The following is a 16612-nucleotide window of genomic DNA, read 5'->3' as shown; positions in this document are numbered from 1 at the left end:
CTCATCCATGCTGCTGGTGGCAATATGTATTAAGAGGGTTGGGTCTGGAGAACCACAAACACAGGATTTAAAGCATACCCCAGTGGTTGGCTGTACTGATTAGAAATTATATCTGCCAAACTCTGTATTGAAACATTAGAATAATGAAATACTGGGAAAATTCGAACTAACTAGGAATACAAAAAAAAATCTAATTATACCATTCTGGTTTGTATACACGTCTTTGATCACACTGTCCTATGTATCAAAGGATCTCTGTGACAAAGGCAGTAACCCACTGAGCTATCCACGTTAACTACAGTTCTATTGCATTTAAATACTACAAACCAAAAAAAAGAACGCTCTATGTGGTGACGCTCTGTGTTAGCACACTAGTGTTCCGCTAGGCGGAACAGGAAACACGGGAAACGGAAACGGAAGGCGGCCATTTTCCTCATTGGCGCCGACCGTTTCAAAGTGATCGGTTGTATGACTCCGGCGCTCCGTCTAAGAATAAAGATACACATTACACTTACAACGTGTAGTCCTTCATTTGGGATATTACAATGGCGACGAGGCTTCTGATCTAACGCAGAACCCCAGGAAAGATTGCAGAAGAGCAATCGAGGTCTAGAAATCGAGGGTGCTGGCAACCAAGGTGTTACACACCAAGACGGAGCGTGGCAGAGGGCTACACCTGGCAACTCAAGGAGCGCAACCCGGCCTGAAGAGCACTGGAAAATCAGGCAGCGGAGGTAGGCCTGCAAGCGCTCAGGGCACCGAGAGCCACAGAAACTCGAGCGAGCGAGCATAGCGACAGTGCCCGCGCGTATAGGGGGAGACCCGAGGGACAGTGGGAGCATCCCCCCAAGGAGAAAAGGAACAGCCAAACAAGCTGGCGGAACAGGAAGAGGGCAGAGGGGAGTCATCCACCGCTCACCCTGAAGAGTCAGCAGTCGTGCATGCAGTAGGAGGGGCAGGGGCGCAGACACTACCTACCCCTTCCCACGCACCACTAAGAGAAGATAGCGAAAGTGACCCAGAAGAAGGGGACCCGACCAAGCACAACGCTCCAGGCAGCCCCCAAGGGAAGACAGTTGCTGTCCAACCCACCAGGAACAGAGCAGGCAGAATGGCGGCGCAATCGTCGTCCCTCACGCAACTTGTACCGTTCCTAACCAATCCAGGGGAACCGGAGAGGCTATGGGAGGACTGGAAGAGGTATTTCCTCAACTACCTCGACGCTTTAGAGGAGGAGGCAGGAGTTCCATACTCCAGCAAAAGAAGAAAAAAAATTTTGCTACACAACCTAGGCCCGGAGGGGATCAGAATCTACGACACCATTGTGAAAGCGGAAAGAGATGCCGCTGACACCGACGTTTTCAGCCACGCCATTGCGGACCTAGACGCACACTTCCGGCCCGTGGTGTGTGTCGCGATTGACCGTTACAATTTTTTCCAAAGGAAGCAAAAGAGTAGCGAAACTGTAGATGAATATGTCGTTGCCCTGCAGAAACTCGCCATCTCATGCAAATTCGGCGCACTCCACGACGAGCTCATCCGAGACCAGATCATCATGCACACGTCGAGCTCCCATGTCCAGGAGAAGCTGTGGGTAAACGGAGATGCCCCACTCAAAGAAGTTTGGGCCATGGTGAAGAAAGCTGAACTATCGAAACGCTGTGCCCAAGCAGCTAAGAAAGAAACAGGAGGTACGCAGTCGGTGTGCCAGATATCGACACAACAAAAAGGGGAACGCCCCAGGCAAAGGGAGCCACTAAAAAGACCGGATGGCAGAAAGCAAAAGCCCACCAATCCCACAGACCAGAGAGGGAATAAGGGAGGACGTCTGAGCTGCTACAGATGTGGGAGTGTCAACCATCTGGGTAATGACAAGGCATGCCCAGCGTTCCGAGCAAAGTGCTCATATTGTGGAATATTTGGCCATTACGAGAAAGTATGCCGTCGGAAACCGAAAGGGACAACAGTGAAGTTTGTTGACCGAGAGCAGCAAGAAGATACCAACGAATCTGAAGAAACTGATGACCAAGAGGAAATCCTGTACATTGATGTCCAGGTATTAGAGATGGACGACTCAGGAAATGACAAGCCCCGATTAGACATGCACATCGGAGGTATACCGTTGGAAATGATAGCGGACAGTGGAGCTCCCATCTCGATAATTCAAAGGAAGGTCTGGGAAGACAAATTTGCGCCCACTCACGGAGAGAGACTACGTCCCATGGATTTGCGTCCTGTCACATACACCGGGCAGAAGATCCCGATGTTGGGGTACTGTCCCCTGTCGTTCGAGTTCAGGGACCGCCAGGCTGTGTGCAAACTGTACGTAGCGGAGAAAGGCCCCTCAGTCCTGAGCTGGAGAGACCAGGGTGCCTTAGGAATCCAGTTGAATCCAGGAGGAATCGAGAAAGTCCTACTCATGGACATGGAGAAAAGAGACGATGTGGAGCAATGGAAGAGGGCGTACCCAAGAGTGTTTAATGGCCAAATCGGGGAGCTGGCGAGATACAAGCACCTAATCAAGCTAAAGGAAGGAGCAACGCCAGTGGTGCACAAAGTGAGGAACATCCCGTTCAGGAGCAGAGAGGCAGTACAACAAGAGCTGGACAGACTCGAGAAAGAAGGGGTGATCAGAGCCATAGAAAGTGCAGAGTGGCTCTCTCCCTTGGTGGTAGCTCAAAAACCCAACGGCAAAGTCAGGCTATGTGTGGACCTGAGGGAATTGAACAAAAACATACTTGTTGACAAGTTTCCCCTGCCACGCATAAACGAGATGTTGGCGAAGACCAAAAACATCAAATGGTTTTCAACAGTGGACCTGTCGTTGGCCTACCATCAGGTCAAGCTGCACCCCTCCTGTACACACCTCACCTCCTTCATCACGCCATTTGGGTGTTATGAATTCTTAAGGATGCCTTTTGGCTTAGCTTCAGCAGCCGCGGTCTTCCAAAAGATGATGCACAAGTTACTGAGAGGAGTGGTCGACGTTCAATTCTTTCAGGATGATATCCTAGTAATGGGGAAGTCCATGCACGACCACAACGAAAAGCTCCACAAAGTATTCAAGATCCTACAGGACAACGGACTGACAGCAGAATGGTCGAAATGCAGATTGGGAGTGAAATCGGTCACTTATTTAGGCCACGAAATAAGTGAAGAAGGGATCAGGCCCAAGACCGCCAACATGAAAGCCATTCAAGATGCACCCACCCCGTGCAAGAAGGAGGACGTTCGGTCATTCTTGGGAATGGCCGAGTACTATAGCAAGTTCGTACCACAATTCGCTTCCAAGACGCACCACCTACGACAACTACTCAAAGAGAGGAACAGATTCCAGTGGGGTCAAGCAGAACAAGCAGAGTTTGAGACACTAAAGAAGGAGATGAGTACCACCATCCCTCTCAAGGGATTCGATCCCCAGGCAGAGTCAATCCTCACGAAGGAAGAAAGTGACAAAGGGCTGGGGGCCGTCTTAATGCAACGAACTGAGAAGGGAGAGATACACACTGTCAGCTTCGCATCCAGATCCCTTGCCCCCAACGAAGAAAAGTTCAGCGTGGTGGAGAAAGAGATGCTGGCAGTGGTGTGGGCCATGGAAAGATTCCGCCAGTACCTGTGGGGAGCGCGATTCTTAGTAAAAACGGATCACAAACCCTTAGTCCGAGTGTTGACATCGAGTGGCCATGCGCATGCCACACCTAGGATCGCAAAAATGACTCTGCGCCTATTAGACTTTCTCTACGATGTGGAACACATTCCCGGGCCACAAAACAAAGTGGCGGACTTCCTTAGCAGAGCAGCAGCCATGGAAGCTGAGAGTGACCAAGAAGAACAGGAATGGGCAGGCTACGTAGTCGCCACGATCCAAGAGGCAGAGAAAGTGATTAGTATGCAAGAGTGGGAGGAAGCATACAAAGAGGATGTCGACCTGGAAGCCATCAAGGGATATGTCGTCCACGGATGGCCGGAGAAGAGACACCTAAGAGAAGAGCTCCGAAGGTACTGGGAGGTCAGAGAGGAACTATCACTGGCCGAGGACTCCGTCTTCCTGTTGAGAGGAGACAAGGTGATACCACCCAAAGGCGTACTGGAACATCTGATGGTTTTACTACATGAAGGACACCAGGGTATCACAAAGACCAAAGCACTTGCCAGGCAAGCCTACTGGTGGCCGGCCGTCGACGCGCAGGTTGAAAGGCATGTGAGACAGTGCGAATCTTGTGCCAAGGCAGACAAATCTCAGAATCTAATCAGACCACCCCTGGGGAAATTCCCCATACCGGATGGACCGTGGGAAATGATATCAGTGGACATTTTAGGACCAGTCCTAAACAAAGCGGGGACTCAGAAGTACGTAGTAGCTCTGGTGGACAAATTCTCCAAATGGCCGGAAATTGAAGTAAGAGAAAACATGGACACGGAGGCGGTGGTGAACTTCCTACAGTCCACATTCCTAAGAGAAGGTATTCCGAAGATCATCATTTGTGATAATGGTCCTCAGTTCACTTCGACAAAATGGACAACCTTCACCGAAAGAAATGGGATAGAAGTGAAGCACCCACCCATCTACCATCCCGCAGGCAATGGCCAAGTGGAGCGGTTTAACCGCGTGATCATGGGAACCATCCAAGCTGCCATCAACAACGGTTTAGATTAGGAGAAGGAGTTGGAGAAGATGGTCTGGGCATACCGGATCACACCGGGCAGCACTGGGTACAGCCCTTTCAAGGTTTTGAGGGGGAGAGAAGCATTCACCAAGGACAATCAGGCGTGGAGGAAGTTGGTGATACAGAGCAGATGGTCTCCGGCAGTGGTAAAAAGGAACCTGGAAAGAGCACAGGAGATCTACACGACACACTTCAATAAGAACCACAAAGTGAAGAGAGCAGAGCTAGAGAAAGGGGACTGGGTAAGAGTAAAACTAGCAGTCCACAAGAAGAACGGTGAGAGCAAGTTCTCGCCGCCATTACAAGTGTTGGAGCCGTACGACCGATCGGCCTTGCTGAGCGACGGAAAGGTATGGTCGCAGGACAGGATGGCAAAGTGCAGCAGGACAATCAAAGAGGAATGTGATGTGGAAGATGGTCCAGAGAATGTCGAAGGAGAAGGAGAAGAAGAAAGTAGCAGAGAAAGAAATGTGAACGTAGAAGGACAGCAGGAGGTAGCCGAGAATGACAATGGTGCAGGAGAGCAAGAAGTACAGAGGAGCGAAAGGAAGGGAGAGAGGAACGAGGACATGACAGACAAGAGTGGCACTCAAGGAAAAGAAAGCATGGAACAGGAGTGTAGAGAGGGAGCGGTGAAGGTGAGAACCAGAGTGGGAAGAGAAGTGAAGACACCAGAGAGGTTTAAGGACTTTAACATGGACTGGAAGTAAGAACTTTTATTGTTGATTCATTGTGAGTAAAGGGGGGAGATATGTGGTGACGCTCTGTGTTAGCGCACTAGTGTTCCGCTAGGCGGAACAGGAAACACGGGAAACGGAAACGGAAGGCGGCCATTTTCCTCATTGGCGCCGACCGTTTCAAAGTGATCGGTTGTATGACTCCGGCGCTCCGTCTAAGAATAAAGATACACATTACACTTACAACGTGTAGTCCTTCATTTGGGATATTACACTCTCCAGCAAGATCAACAATCCCCAAGGTTATTTGGACATTTAGTTGTCGTGCATCCTTGCAGAAACACTCATGAATGATACCAACGATTTAAACACACGATGTAAATGAAAATGAAATAAACACGGCGTTCTAAGTATGTCTTTCTCACAGATTTAAAAAACACAATAGCCACACATTCTCTTACCTGCTCCTTATGAACTCTGTCACAGCCGGATCGGGTAAACAAACAGCTCAAGGGGTCAGGAAGGTCAGGAAAACGAAACGGCAAAACAAACTCCTCTTTACCAGCAGAAAAGAATTAATTATCCACAAATCCAGTTCCAACGAAAGGCTTTGTCCCCTTCGCAGTGCCCCTAATGTACCTGCACGAGTCGGCGGGGACGCAGCCCACCTGCCTAATAGGAGATGCGTGATTGGGGGTGCGAGCCCAGGCCCAATCACGCAACTCCTAAAGAAAGATAACGTTCGAAGAACGTTTTAACTTGCAGTGGCCATATTTTGCTGGCCTTGCTGACGTCACTGCCAGGGCCAAGGGTTATGTTTGGGTGGGCCAGGCCAAAGTTTGGGTGGTCCCGGCCCACCCGGCCCACCCTCTAGAACCGGGCCTGACACAAAGGAATATTTACAGCAGCGCCACTGAGGAAACCTTTCTTTTCGTGTACCTCAGTGGCTTTTGTCAAGGAGAGACAGTGGAGGTTTCAGTGAACCCCTGTGATTCCTGTGTTTGTTCCCAGTGGTCACTTAAGTGGCGGTTGCTCTAAACAGCCAATGACCCAAGAGACGGGCTCAAGTGGGGACAAGCGGTGGGACCATGCCTGGACACAAAGCCAGCCCCCGGCCTCAGCACCCAGGTGGTTAGCGCCTGCCTCTGTGATAGCTTCATGGACAGGGCACGGATGCCTTACAAGGACCCAAACTAAACACACACACACACACTCGGCACAGCCTGTCAGAAGATTTGTCCTGTAGTAAGCGAATGGAACTCTGCTGCTGCACATGCCTCCACTGAAATCCAGGAAGCTCTAACCCTCAAAAGGAGAAGCTGGAGGAGAAGTTATACGGATGGAGAGAAAAAACTTTACAAACTTAGGGCCATATTATCAAAAAAGGGTGATACATTATCGCCGCTTTTATCGGCAGAAAACTGCCGCTAAAGTGGCGATAATAGGCTTGATAATATGGCCTTGTGAATTCCCATAGAAGCCCAGGTTAACACCAGAACCTGGGCTTCTATGGGAATTCACAAGGCCATATTATCAAGTCCATTATCACCACTTTAGCGGCAGTTTCCTGCCAATAAAAGCGGTGATAATGTATCGCCCTTTCTTGATAATATGGCCCTTAGCCTGCAGATTTATAAACAACTCATCTCTGCTTCTAAACCAAATTTTTACATAACTCGTATTAAAGCAACAAAGAACTCAGTAAAAGAGTTGTTTAGAACAGTTTTTACCCTAGCCTCACCCAGGCCGGCTACAGTTCAACCAAGTCAGAAACTCTCAGAAGAAATCGCCAGTTTCTTTCTGTCTAAAGTGGAATCCATTTTTATGGCTTTTAATGGACCAAAATCAGATGGGATGATTGTGGCTAGGGAGAGCTCCAAGCCCATAAGAGATCATACTTCCTTTCTGGAGAACTTCTCACCGGTATGCCCGGATGACATACAAAAATGCCTCGGGATGTTAATTCAGGGTCACCTTATTACCCATGTCCAGTTGCGGTGGTTAAACTAGCATTGATTGGACCCGATCATCATATCACTATCATCAATATTTAATGCTATGTTTGCAACTGGACACTTTCACATGCATTGGAAATTGGCTTCCATTTTGCCCCTTCTAAAGAAGCCCAGCTTGGACCCTAAGGACCCAAACAATTTTCGTCCTATTTCTAGGCTCCCACTCCCAGCAAAACTGATCAAAAAAATTAAGAACAGAAAAAAATTATGAACAGACAACTAAGCTCCTTTTTGGCTGAGACACAAGCTCTGGATGCCTCACAATATGGTTTTAGAGAGGGACACAGCACCGAATCTGCGCTCATTAAAGCCACTGAGGAAATCAGGGAAGCCCTTGACCCCGGGAAAGCCTAGGACCTTCTAAGATCTTTTCTGATGGACAGAAGACAAATTGTTGCACTGGGAGACTACCAGTCTAAACCTTTTTCACTGCCCTGTGGGGTTCCACAGTGGTCTTCTCTTAGTCCAACGCTTTTTAATGTTTATGTTTCTTCGCTGGCCCCCGTTATTTGTGCATTTGGATCGGCCTCACCTCCTACGGGGATGACACCCAAATTGTGGTGTCTCTGTCACAAGGGAAGGAGGAGGGAATTGAAGGACGCTTCCAGGATTGCATGTTGGCAGTAGGAGGTTGGATGGCGGTGAACTGTCTAAAACTTAACACATGTAAAACCGAGGTAATATTGTTTGGCAATAATACCAATTTCTGGACAACTAATTGGTGGCCGGATTCGATGGGTACTCTCCCGGTCCCTTGAGAAAAGGTTAAAAACCTGGGCATAATAATGGACGAAAGCCTCACCTTTGGTCTACAGGTAAATTCAGTGGCATCAAAAACAAGGTACGTGATGAGAATGCTCAGGAAAATACTGCAGTTTTGCACTCAGGGAGCCGGCAAACAGTGGTCACGGCTCTCATAATGTCAAGACTAGACCACTGTAATAGACTTTACTAAATGTACAGCAAATGTTTCTGAACAAACTGCAAGTGTTGCAGAATGCTGCAGTCAGATTGCTTACGGGTACCTCCAGATTCACTTTGGTTTCTAAGGAAATAAAAAACTGCACTGGCTTCCAGTAAGGAGTCAGGATTGTTTTAAGGCTCTGTGCATGGTTTTCAAAGCACTCCAAGGTACAGGACCAGACTTTTTAAAACAGCAGTTCCAGTGGTATATTCCGAAAGGAACATTGAGGTCAACTGGGGCTAAGCTGGCACGAGTGCCACGCATACAAAAAGCTTGGTGGGGTGGCAGAAGCTTTGTCCACGGTGCAGCAAAAGCTTGGAACGAGCTGCCGTTCCATCTAAGAAAGTCCTTTAGGAAGGGCTTAAAAACTTGGTTGTTCTCCCAAGAAATCTATTCTTAACAAATCTGCTCTCCTACTATCGACCAGTAGGAGACCTAGATAGCGCCAGGACACCCCCGGGTAATCAACGTTCTCTAAAAAGGTCACTAATATAACATAACATAACAGCTATGTGTTTATGTATGTGGTACTTGTATGGCGTCCCTTCCCAAAAGAAAATGCAGTACTGCTCCATTTCAAAGACAAAGTGTGATTGGTGAGATAGCACGCTTCTTTGAGCGAAAATGTAATGCAGTGTTCTTTACAGAGGCGCGTCTTCTGCTGTTTTGTAACATGGAGCAGGGTTGGGCAGCCCTGATCAATAGGAAGATGTTGTTTCACATGTTGGGTGCATCAATGGAGAAGGCCTGTTGCCTTGTTTTGTCAAGTCAAGTCAAGTCAAAGTATGCTTTATTCGAGGTTTCACTCATAAAAGCAGATACATTCAACATTTTAAAAATACAATTAAATTTACAGGTAATTATATTAAGAACTAAAGCATTCTTTTTACAATTATTGACTTGGATTGCAATTCCAATTTTAGGAATTTGAAGCAGTGCAAAGTAAGCAATTTGTTACAAATAATACAAAAATTAAAATTTGCCTGGTTAAAACAATTTTATAGGTAAAAACATAGGCATAGAATGCAGACAAGTTAGTTGGTCAGAGAATAGTCAGATGACTAGCAGTCTCTGTCTGATCGACCATGCCCATCCAAGATACTTGGCAGTAGCTATTGATATCCATGTCAGACTGTTAGTGCGTTTGTTTTGTCTTTTTTTGTACTTCTTCTTTAGTCTGATGGTGTCCTGATGTGTCTTGAGCAACCGGAGGTGGAAGCGGGGGCGACAGTCATGGTGTTGCAGCAGGAGTAGTGGCACCAGTGCCCAGGGGTCCCTCTCTAATTATGTACCTATCCAGCAGTCTTAATTTCAATTGGTGGTTAGAGTTGGGACCCACTGGCACTGGTTTTTGGGGACTGGCACTCATTTGTATTCATTAAAAAATGTTGATAGCGCCAACCACAAGCTTCTGAGCAGAACTTAAACCCCAGCAAAAAAAATCAAGCACTGCAAAACCAATTTGTTTGCATTGAGGTCCTGGCATTCATACTCTGGCATGGGACACAGTTGCGGAGGGCTGCAGGTTGAGTGCTTTTAAAGAGAGCATCTGTAGAAAAGAAGAAAGGCGACTGTGACGCATGTTGCCATGGAGCACCTCCCTCTCCTACACCTGCAGGCTTTCATCTCTGCCCCAACACTGCTTCTCTGGTGCTGGAGGCCAGCGGCTGTTTTTCTCCCTCATATAAAAACATTTTACAACTCTGCCCCAAGCTCCTCAGGTTCCAAAGGATCATGGCAGAGAGTAATCAGGAGAGTAGGGCTGCTCAGACAAGGATGCAGCAGGGCACGGGGGAGATGATGGGGTGAGAGCTGCCATCCCTGAAGATGCGCTTGCCTCCTTCCTGCTCATCAGCATCAGCACCAGCAGCAGCTGTGCTCTTGGCCCAGAGCTAAGGGGTGGCGCGGTGTGAGCTGGCAGCAGGCGTCTGGGGCTTCATGGATTAGACCCTTCTACAGCATCTTATATGGACTCCAGTCTTAAAAAAAACAAAGCCGAGGATCAGCAATCTCTGCACTTGGCAAAGCAACAATTTTATGCTCAGATCCAAACCTTGGGCTGGGGGTCTCCCTCACAGTGGTCCGCATCATAACCTAGACCTGCTTCCTTCATCATGTTAAGGACTGTTTCTAACGTGTCCCTGCATCAGCATTATGTTTACTTTGTGCAGTCTGGCCTTTCCAGCTGAAGGAAGGCAAACTAGCTGTGCATGTATATCCCCAAGTGACCCTCCTTTGGAAAGTCCACCATACATTTTCAGTACAATAGCACAAGTTACCTGATTTTTTTCCTTCTATGGCCATCTGTATAAGTGAACACAAAGAGATGATGGACGGAGCACTGAAACTTTTCAGACACTCACCCCCCAGGTCACAGATCTGGGTTGAATCTATCATCGTTCTTTAGCTCACTTCGCCACCTCAGTTCAGACCCAGCTATATGCAAATCAGTCTTGACCCTGTGCCTCATGGAATCAGTCCAGCCCGAGCTGCCAAGCCAGGTCTTCCCTGAACCGGAAACAAGCATCCTGGGACCAGTTTCTGGGTAACACCTTCATCAGCCATCTGTATGAGTGGTCACGTAATTCCCAAAGGCTTCATAATGGCAATTACTGCCCCTATCAGAATTATGGGATCCACAGGAACACCGAAAATCTCTCCTTTCACCTGGAAACTTCCCCTGCTTGAAAACCCAATATATTTAGGTGAAAGTCCAGAACAAAATGAGGAATTTTAGGCAGAGTGAGACCCTGAATTATGGATTCCACTGGTAATTCCACATTTCACACCTCCCATTGGTCGGGATTTTCCCTATACCAGAGTTATGTGTACACTACCAGCGGGATCAGTAACTCAAGGCTGGGGACATATCAGTCCATTTTCCTATGCCCGTAATGAAGGCCTAAGTATCTGAAAGAGAATTACTTCCAAGGTAAGTAAATCCTCCAAATCATGAGGGGTCAATAAAACATGAGGGAAACTTAGAAGTAAGGTCTATTTCCAACTTTTGCGCCTCAAACATACCATCCACATTTTTTTACCATTACCCGCCTCTCACCCTCAGAATCGTTTAACTTATTACATTAAGGTGCCTATATCAATCAGAGGGTATTATGAAATGATTGGTGATGACGTCTGTAGTATAATGTGTAAGAAGAGTTTGCTGCATCTTATTCATGACCCACATTAACACATTTTTTGACTGCTTCGGAATTCAATATTTTTTTAAATTTATTTTGTATTATTATTATAATGACTTTTCCTTCTATAACGAGGTGATCACTGATTTGAAATGTTACTTTCCATTATACAGACCATCACTGTCAGTGTCTCCAAAATTTACTTATTCACCCTGTATATCTTAATTATATTTATGTTATTAGCAGCCTTGTATAATGTGGACTGGACCCAGTGAATGAAGCATCACAAAAGGACGAGCCGTTCCATTACACGCCTGGGAAATTGGATTGGCTAACCATGTGCCTTACGTTTTGCGTCACTACCTGTGGCACTAGGTAGGTGGCAGAGGAGTGTGCAATGTCTCATCCCTATATTTCTCTTTTGTGCCTACTCTTTCCATGCCCTGCTTATTGCATACCCAAAAGATCTGTAAACTTGGCGAATAAGAAGAAAGGCACAAACAGGAGGCAAAAAAGCAGGAGTTTCCACAGAGGCATGGGACAAGTTGTATGTATCTGTGCATGCCTGCTTTCGTGTGCGGAAGCACGTTACAGCCAGACCTATTAGCTTTGCCAACACGTTTTCCTTTGATGCCAATGACCACATCCAGGAGAAACCAGTTTGTTCTTCATTGGTTAGGCTACTCTCTGTGGTACTCTTTGTCTCTACGTTCGGCTACTTTGTATTTCTTGAAATAGCTTAGTTCGCAAGTGGCCGTGTGACGTCATGAACGCCTTGAGTCAGTCGTGTTACTGGTGAAGTTGATGTGTCTGGAGTGTTCACAGGTTGCTTGTACTCCATCACAAACCCTTTCATTGGCATAGAAAATGAGTGCTTCCATTGCAATGCATGGATGGACAATAATCCATTGGGTGCAGAAGACTCACATTGTGCCACTTTACGTAAATAGCTGCTTTGCCATCTTACAGTGGGTGCCTCCCACCGGAAATATGTGAGTTTGTGGGGCTGGAAGAACTGCTGTGAGTGACCCTGGCATCAAACATGTATTCCAGTCCTTTGTATCTTTGGAGGCCTGCTCCCACTCTATACCCACACCCTTGGATGTGTCTCCTTCTTCCCCTCCTGTCCTGCTCCCTATTCATGTGCACCCCCACTCTCTTTGCCTGGACAGAGGTCTGTGCCCCCCTCCCATACATTGTCTAGTGCTCCTCCCCAGCATCAGCTTCTGTGGCAGGACGCACCACTGTGATATCCCAGGGCGAGTACTGCACCACAAATGCATAACCTCCCTGTGACGACCATTCCTCTTGCCATCACTCATGAGCAAGAGCCCCAACCCATGTACTACCTCACCAGTGTTTTATTCGTGCTTGAAAACATCTCTACAATCCAGAAAAGTAAAAAGGATTAGCATTGAAAATTAATATTATTTTCGAAAAACAACATTCTTGAACGTACTGTTTTGTGGGACTTGGAGTGCGGTGGTGCAGAGTAGACTGAAGTGGCGCAGAGCAGAGTGCAGTAGCGTAGAGTAGTGCACAATAGAGTGTGTACAGTAGAGTGCAGTGGCATAGAGAGCAGTAGAGTGTTGCAAAGTAGAGTGCAGTAGCGAAAAGTAGTGCACAATAGCGTGTGTACAGTAGAGTGCAGTGGCATAGAGAGCAGTAGAGTGGTGAAGAGTAGAGTGCAGTAGTGTAGGGTAGAGCGCAGTGGCGTAGAGTAGTGCAGAATAGAGTTGTGTACAGTAAGTGCAGTGGTGTAGAGTGCCGTAGAGTGCCGTAGAGTGGTACAGAGTAGAGTGCAGTGGCATAGAGTGCAATGATGCTTCATGGGACCTAGAATCCTCATCTAAAAAAAGGAGCTAAAAATACTCAGGGATATCTAAACTGTTCCTAATTTGGCCATTTAACCCCAGTGTTGTTCATGCAATAATCACTTACAGTCATAACCTGTCTTCAATATAGCGCTTCCCACTACAAATTTGTCACCTCATGGCCGGCAAGTGTTATGTTATGTTAAGCAGATTTGTAGTTTGCACTATCACCCAGAAGGGTATCCTGGTGCTGAGCAGGTGGGAGTCTAACCACACCTAGGACCTACTGGGACTACTCGAAAAGGGGATTTCAATAAGTGGGGAGAAGGCTCCTATGTGTAGCATTAGGTTGTTTCATACTTTAACAGCAGTAACAGGCTTTACAAGTTAATGATATTAAGTTTATCGAATTCAGAAGAATGATTTTCAGATCTGTGAAATGTACGTTCAAAATGTATCAGACATCAATATGTAAATCCCTAAGCTCTCAGAGCATATTAATGGCAAATGCATTTTTGGAATTAGCTGTGTTGCCAGGGGCATCTTCTTGATGGGCCATGTTATGTGTGGGCCATAAAAAATCTTTACAAAACAAGCATAGACAAAGAAAATACTCTTGTCCGTTACATAGTGAGAGGGTTTCTCAGGCACCGAGAACAGATGTCTGATTGAATAGCAATGAAAAAATACTGTGTGCACAGAATATTGTGTCAAAAATATCGAGGAGCAAAATATCGAAAAGTTAAGTGCAAAAAGGTAAATATAGATTTCCTAGTCTTAACTCCAAATCTATGTACGTTGAAAATATATATATCCATACTAATAAAATAAAGAGAGAGCCCAAACCTTTGAGGCGGGTAATCTCAGGAACCACAGCACCAATCACAACACCCAATACAGCATTGGAAAGGGCATTTGCAGCAGAAGGACATAGGCTATGTAGACGCCCACCATATACATTTAAAAGGTAAAAGAACCGTGCCAGCAAAGTAGTCCCTTGTGGGCGTGTCTGCGTTGTGCTGTGGGCATGTGCTGGGGGCGTGATAAATGCTGGGGGCATGTGGTACTTTCCGCCCTTCATGCCATGTCTCATATTGTGTGCTAATCCCACCCTGCTCCCTTTAAATACCCCTGCACCCCATAATCATAACCCACCCTTACTCCTTAACCACATCGATGCTACAGCAATTCCCCTGCTGTGCTGAAGGGTCTTCATTCCCATTATACATGACGAGCTCAGCTCGTCATAAGCACAGTTCCACTGTGCCTCATGACGAGCTGAGCTCGTCATTAGCACCGATGTGGGTAAAATACCCCAACACCCTTAAACACTAACCCATCTTAACCCTATAAATATACCCTGCACCCCAAAACCCAAACCTATCCCTAAACCCTAAAAATACCCCTGTACCCCAAAGCCCAAACCTAGCCCTGAACCCTATAAATACCCCTGTACCTCAAAACCCAAACCTACCCCTGGACCCTAAAAATACCCCTGTACCCGAAAACCCAAACCTACCCCTGAACCCTAAAAATACCACTGTACCCCAAAACCCAAACCTACCCCTGAACCCTAAAACCCCCTGGACCCCAAAACCCAAACCTAGCCCTGAACCCTTAAAATACACCTGTACCCTAAAACCCAAACCTACCCCTGAACCCTAAAAATACCCTTGTACCCCAAAACCCAAACCTAGCCCTGAACCCTAAAATAACCCTGTACCCCAAAACCCAAACCTACCCCAGAACCCTAAAATACACCTGTACCCCAAAACCCAAACCTAGCCCTGAACCCTGAAAATACCCCTGTACCCCAAAACCCAAACCTAGCCCTGAACCCTTAAAATACCCCTGTACCCCAACACCCAAACCTACCCCTGAACCCTAAAATACCCATATATCCCAAAACCCAAACCTAGCCCTGAACCCTAAAAATACCCCTGTACCCCACAACCCATACCTATCCCTAAACCCTAAAACTACCCCTGTACCCCATAACCCAAAACTATATCTGAACCCCCTTAAAATACCCAAACACCCCAAAACATATACCTCAGTACCCCAAAACATATACCCCTATACCCATACTTACCTTATCCAAATATTTAAAAAAAACGTGCTTTTACCATTCATGCATTTACAACAAATTGCGTTGTGAATGTATGCGTGGTAAAAGCATATAAAATGTAATGCCATGCGTTATAATGGCATTGCGGGAGTCATGGTACTTTCGTAATGAAAGTATGCGGAGTGATGGTATGCGGAAAGAAAGTTGCGGAATAATGGGTGTTTACCCTCCCCCGGTAAGTACATTGGTGGCACGGCGGCCCACATCTCCAGCAACATACTCATATTTTTTCACCACCCATTTGAAGAAAGCACAGGTCTCTCTCATTGGTGGCCAGCACCGACATACACTTTTAGACACACCTCCCGCCACAAGTTCTAGAATTGCGAACTTTAGAGCTGGGGAGCTACGTTCGAATTTCGGCATCAGCTCAACATCCTGTGATTCCAGGCAAATGGCTTTGTCTCCCCGTGCCTACCACTAATGAATGTGTTCTTCTGTAATGTAAATTGTGCTCATGCCATGTTGTCGAGTTCGCGCTATATAATATTGCAAGGAAAAATAAAGTAGGGAAACTCGAGTTCACACACTACTAAACACACACTATTAAGTGCATCAGCAGTGCACTGTGAATCGGAGCGTTTCACAGGCCTGTGACAGATAAAAAATGCTATCAAAACGAAATCCTACAAAACAATATACTACTGGCCGGCAGCAATTCATACCCGGACAACTTCGGGACGGGCTGCTAGCTAGTATATATATATGTATCACGGCTGATGTCGCACTTTGCACTTTGCACGTTTGTTTGCACGATTTCATATGAATTTTAGCACTTGCACTTTAAAAAACTTTGGGGTTGTATGTCAGTAGTAATTCCATCCTTTAATACATAAACCGTTTTTTATCTTGGTATGTTTTGCGCAAGTTGTTTCACAGCCATGAAATGTAGAAATGAGTATTGTATATTTGCGCTATCAGTGGTGCATTGTAAATAGTAATTATAACTGTATTTACATTGTTGTGGAGAAAGAAAAGGAAGAAAAACAATCTTTTATACAAAAAAGAACACTCGGATCAATTGTTACAACGATATATTGTTGCAAGCAAAGTGGTTGTACAGAGTTCCCCAGTGGGAGCCAAAAAAATGGCTCAAGCTAGCTTTTCTCTCACTAGATATGACAGGGGAAGTGCATGATGTGAACCCTTTTCGGAATTTAAGGATACCTCACACAGGTTACCGGTTGGACGACTACTGTCATCCCAT

Source organism: Lissotriton vulgaris, chromosome 12 (assembly GCF_964263255.1).
Source record: "Lissotriton vulgaris chromosome 12, aLisVul1.2, whole genome shotgun sequence".
Taxonomy (NCBI): Eukaryota; Metazoa; Chordata; class Amphibia; order Caudata; family Salamandridae; genus Lissotriton; species Lissotriton vulgaris.
Note: the sequence above shows the minus strand (reverse complement) of the source record.